Genomic DNA, 6,042 nt, shown 5'->3' with positions numbered 1-6,042 from the left:
CTGGCGGCGCCGGCGACGCGCGCGGCGGGGAGGGGGCGTGGACCCGGGCTGGCAGAGCGTGGGTCGCAGTTCAGGGCGGGGCTGTGTGTGCTGTTTCTGGCGACGCTGGGCAGTCCTGGACACTAGTTGGGCAGGGCGACGGCGGCACCATCCTGGGTCCCTGGGAGAAGTAAGAGCGGGAAGGTTAGTAGGGCAGTCCCTTGCCTGACCCTTGGCCCTAACGCATCTTCTGCCAACCTCAACCCCGCCCCAAGGGTGCGCTCTGATCTCGGCCCAAGGCCGCTGGCTTATGCTGAATAAGTTGCCCCCCATCCTCTGCACGCTTCTCCCGGAAGGGTCTCTAAACACTCCTGCCTGTGAGGGTACTCGCCTGGCTTCCTCGGCTCCCGGTGAGCGCGGTCGCGGGCTAGTGGGGGAAGTGGGCCCCTGGGAACCGGCGTGCGTAGGGCATCTGGGAAGGAGCGAGTGGAGAGGGCAGAATTCCTGTTCCTGGCAACCTTCCAGCCTGGCGCGTGGAGCCAGGTCGAGGTTCATTTGCGTGAATTTAGTCACGGAGGGATCGAAAACATCCTCAATCCTCGAAGCTGTCCCCTTCTCTGAGCCCTTAGAGGCCTGCACATTCTTTGGCAGAACAATTTCGGAAATTCTCCGTCTGTGCTAGGCATAAGTTCTAGCTTTTTCCACCAAGTAGCAAAGATAGACATGTAAACAAGTTTGGACACAGTGTGATGACTACAACAAAAAGAAGCATTATGAGGTTAAATGCAAAAGGCTAACATTAACTACGGCGGAGGTTGTAGGAAAGGCCTCCTGAGGTAAGCTCCGGCGAAATTGGAGATTGAGAGACTAAATGAAATGTGTGGGAGTGCATTTCCAGTAGAAAGAATGCATATAGTCAGTCCCTCACCTGACTGAGTGGTGCAATCAGAGGTAAACTGAACAGGTAAACTCATCATGAGGAACATAAAATGAGCCAAACTCCCTGTCCTTATAGCTCCCCTGCAAGGTTGACTTTTTTCTGGTGATGGTGTGTGTGGGGGGGTTGTATTTGGGGGAGGTGTTGTTGTTGTTGTTGTTGTTGTTTTGTTGTTGTGGGTTTGGGTAGTGAGGATTGAATTCAGGGATTCTCTACCACTGAGCTACATTCCAGCCCTTTTTAAAAAAATTCAGGACAGGGTCTCCATAAATTGCCCAGGCCAGCTTCCAACTTGTGATCCTCATTTCTTAGCCTCCCAAGTAGCTGAGATTACAAACCTACCACTTCACCTGGCTCCCTGTAGGGTTTTAAGAGGCAATTAGTTGCTTTATTTTGATTTTCTTGTTGTTTTATTGTTTTCGGATATATAATGCACATACATTCAAATTACAAAAAAAGTAGACACATCAGCCACTGTATTCTTTCTAGTGGCAAACCAGTGTACCCTGTTCCTTGTATGTTTTTCCAGAGTCTACAAATAAGCACTTTATAAAGATGTTTTTTCAAGAGATATTCTAATGCCCATTTAAAGTGTGAGAGGCAATTACCTATTTATAATACATCCATTTATAAAAGGTGGACTGAAAAGAGGCAAAACAGAAAGCATGGGTAGCTGGTGTATAAATCTGAGGGCACAGTATATTCACAATTGTATCTTCAGCTTTTGGCATAGTGCCTAACACAAAAATGTTTTCTGAATGAATGTGTGTGTGTACCTTCCATGCTTTTGCTTCTCCAGATCAAACCCAGGGTCTCTCATATGCTAGGCAAGGGCTCTACTCCTGAGTTATACCCCATTCTGAATGAATTAATTAAATGAGAAAAATGTAAGCCTAGATTAAGACAGTGGCAATGGAAAGAAAAACCAATCAGAAATATTTAAAGGTCAGAGTCTATAGAACTTAGTGACTATAACGATTATTTTTATGTATTTTCTTGACTAGGCCATGATACCTATGTTACCCAGTCTTTAGTCAAACACTGATTGTTATGAAAATATTTGTTAGATGTGATTAATATTTAAATTGGTAGACTTTGAGTAAAGCAGATTACTCTTCATAATTTATAAGGGTCCATCCAATCAGTCCAAATTAAAAAAACTTCAGGAAGAAGGCATTCTGCCTCCAGACTGTAGTATTAAATCTCCCTTAGGTCTTTAGTCTACTTATTTATCATGCAGATTTCAGACTTGCCAGTACCCACAACCTTAAAATAAATCTCTTTCTATTATGCACATCCTATTGATTTGTTTCTCTGGAGAATCCTAACTAGTGATTGACTGAATATGGAGGAAGAGTGGGAGACACAAGGAAAAGTTGATCTCTTTGAAAGTGAGTGATGGTGACAGTTATCTAGTTGCTCAAGTCAGAAACCTGGGAGCTATTCTTTTTTCTTCCTCTCTCTTACCCCTAAATTCCATTCATCATCAAGTCTGGATCTGTTTTCCAATATTAATCTTGAAGATATTTATCCCCGTGTCTCTTGCTACTACCTTAATCCAAAATTTGGTCATCCAGTTTTCATTCTTTACCTTCCACAATCTATTCACTACACACCAGGCAGTTTAATTTAATGTGTTAATCAGATAGTACCACTCCCCTCCAGTTGAAATCCTTTTAATGGCTTCTTCTATTTTTTATTTTTTTTTTAAGTCCAGCTTCTTTTCAGGTCCTGCATAGACTGACTCCTACATCTCACCAACCCCTTTCCTATAATGCCTCCCCCACACACACACACACAACACACACACACACACCACTGCCATTCTCTATTATTAATTCCATTTAACCTTCTAAGGCTACTAAGCTTTTTCCAGTTCAGGAGGTTTCTACATACTGTTCTTTCTGCTTACAGTGTTTATTTTTCCCCCATGCTTTGCATAGGGTCTCTTCTTTCACATCAAAGCTCAAATGTTATCTCTACAGAAAGCTCTTTCCTGATCTCCCGCCTGCAAAGTACCTCCCCAGTTATTTTCTAACTCAACATTGTTTTTATCATAATATTTATCCGATATCTTGTTTATTCAGTATCTATTTGGAACACAAGTACATTGTCTTATTTTTTACTACTGTATTATTAGTGCTTTGACACATGGTTAAATATTGATAAATTCTTTTGAAAATGGGTGAATGGTGCCTCCCTTCATAGTAAAGAATACAGCATCAATTAAATTTGACCACACAGATCTTGACATTTTTATAGGACATCCAAAATGAAAATGTCTGATGCACTTTGGAGCTCAAGAGAACTGGACCACAGACACAGAATTAGGAGTCATATGATTGTGGTTGGTAAAATGATGTGAAAATTGAAGTTATCTGAATATGGCATAGATTGAAAAAAATATTGAAGGACATCAACATTTAAGGAGCAATCAGAAGAAAAAGATATAGGGAGGACAGTAAATATTTAAAAATTATTTTTGTATTCTTCCAGTACCATCATGTGTATATGTGTGTATTTTAAAATAATGTGGGACTTGGTATATTAAAAAATTCACTATATGGAAGTCAGAAGACCTTCTTCTAGTCATTCAAATGATAAGATTTTATTGAGCTGAATACTTCTAGTGTGTATGTGGTGGGGAAGGGCTTACAGTCTTTTCCTCTTTTTCTGGAAATTGCCCTAGTTAGTATACAAGAGTGGGTGTGCTCTCCAAAGCCATGTCTTGTGGCTTACCATAGTGACTTACCACAGCTGATCTAGAGATTAATTAACTATTAAGCTAATGAATATTTAGTTTCAGGACCCCTTATTACTTGGGCCCATATTATTTTCAAAGGAAGCCCTCCAAATTGTATGTACTGCAAGATATATAATCTGGATCTGCCCCTACATGGGATATATAGGCCACTAGAATAATTAAATAATAATAATAATTATTATTATTATTATTATGTGTGTGGTGCTGAGGATTGAGCCCAGGACCTTGTGCATGAGAGGCAAGCACTCTACCAACTGAGCTATATCCCAGCCTTTTTTTTTTTTTTTTTTGAATCATCAAATGCAGCATGTGTCTATATCTCAGCTACTCAGGAAGCTGAGGCAGGAGGATTTCAAGGTCAAGGCCAGCCTTGACAATTTAGTGAGAACCTGACTCAAAATTTAATAAAGCCAGGCACAATGGCTCAGGCCTGTAATCCCAGTGATTTGGAAGGCTGAGGCAGAAAAATTATAAGATCGAGGCCAACCTCAACAATTTAGTGAGGCACTGTCTCAAAGTAAAAGATAAAAAGATCCCGCGATTTAGCTCAGTGGTAAAGCACCCCTGGGTTCAATCCCAGTACCAAAAAAAAAAGTGGAGGTTGGGTGGAAAGCGGGGCTGGGTGCCCTGGAGCATTCCTATAATTCCAACAGCTCTGGAGGCTGAGGCAAGAAGATCATGAGTTTGAGGTCAGCAGGACCCTGTCTCAAAAAAATAATAATAAAAAGGACTAGGGGCTGGGGGTCAAAGCTCAGTGGTAGAGCACTTGCCTAACATGTGCAAGGAGCTGGGCTCAATTCTCAGCACTGCATATAAATACAATAAAGGTCATTGGCAACTAAAAATGTAAAAAAAGGGATTAGGGATGAAGTTCCTAAATTGCCCCTAGATTAAATCCCCAGTAACCAAAACAAACAAACACACCCTACCTATGTGGAATTGTTATGAAGTCATAGATAACTGAAAAATTCTATCACTCAGAACATTAGAATTCAGAACTTGAGATTCCTAGAGCCTGGAAGTTGTGGCTGATGACAACCTCCTGAAGGTAGGGGCCGCAAATCATGCTGAAGTAACAATTTCCCTAGCCACCTTACTTCATCCTGCCTTCCCTAAGTTCCTTTCTTGCATGCCTTAAATGCTGTGAGATACCCCAGTATCTTTCCAGTCAATACCATTTCTGACCTCAGCTAAAAATATCAACATCTAGAACAGTATACTTGTAGTAAAGAAATCTTGAGACATATGCACTTAGTAGCTGTTGTAACTGCATGAATAACTTTGTGCAGAACTGGGTTCTTTTCCAGGAAAACCTGTCCACTGGGCTTTCTCTTCACGAAAGGTAGTTGCAACAGAAAATTAATATATGTGTCCCACCCCCACTTTTTTTGTACTAGGGATTGAACTGAAGGTTGCTTTATCACACTATTTTGAACAGTGTCTTGCTGAGTTGCTCAGGGTCTTGCCACTAATTTTCAGAGGTTGTTCTTGAACTTGCAATACTCTTGCCTCAGCCTCCTGAGTAGCTAAGATGTAGGCACATGCTGCATCCAACTGAATGTTTTGAGATGATGTATCTTTTGGGGCTAGGGATATAGCTCAGTGGGTAGAATGCTTGCCTAGTACGCACAGGCCCTGGGTTCAATCTCCAGCACCACCAAAAAAAATAAATAAATAAATAAATAAAAAGATGTATCTTTTGAATATAATGTCAACCAAAAGAAAAGGAAAGGTAAAACCAAAGAACAAAATTTTGTCTCCAGAGAAAAAAGTTGACCTACAGACTTTTTTCCTTCCTTTGGTGCTGAAAATTGAGCCCAAGGCCTCATGGACACAAGGCAAGTACTCTACCACTGAATTATTCCCCTAACCTCAGACCTGCAGACTTTTAACTTGTTTGTCAAGTAGAAATGAGAGTATTCTATCAACTTGACATTAGTCATTAACATTCTTTCAGTAGACTTGACTCTGGTTCTACTCTTATCAAGCAGGTTTCCAATTGTGTTTTAGGTTCTTAAAGAAGAAAATTGGTGACAAATGAGTAAAATTGAAATCTGATCTAAAAATTAGTGTTTTGTGCCAAATATGCCTTTAATCCCAGTGACTCAAGAGGCTGAGGCAGGAGGTTCACAAGTTCAAAAACAGACTGGGAAACTTAGGGAGATACATCCCCCCAAATAAAAAAGGCTAGGGATGTTGCTCAGTGGTTGAGCACCTCTGGGTTCAATTTCTAGTGCTAGAGAAAGAAATATATCAGTGTTCTATGACTTTGTTTAATGTGAACCAATTCCCAAGTCTCAGCAATTCTCCATGCACCAAATCAACTTTCTGGACTTAGAAGTCCGAACTTTGAAATGTGAGT

Source organism: Urocitellus parryii, chromosome 6 (genome assembly GCF_045843805.1).
Source record: "Urocitellus parryii isolate mUroPar1 chromosome 6, mUroPar1.hap1, whole genome shotgun sequence".
In the NCBI taxonomy this organism is placed as follows: Eukaryota; Metazoa; Chordata; class Mammalia; order Rodentia; family Sciuridae; genus Urocitellus; species Urocitellus parryii.
The sequence above is the reverse complement of the archived record's forward strand: the minus strand, read 5'-3'. Positions refer to the sequence as shown.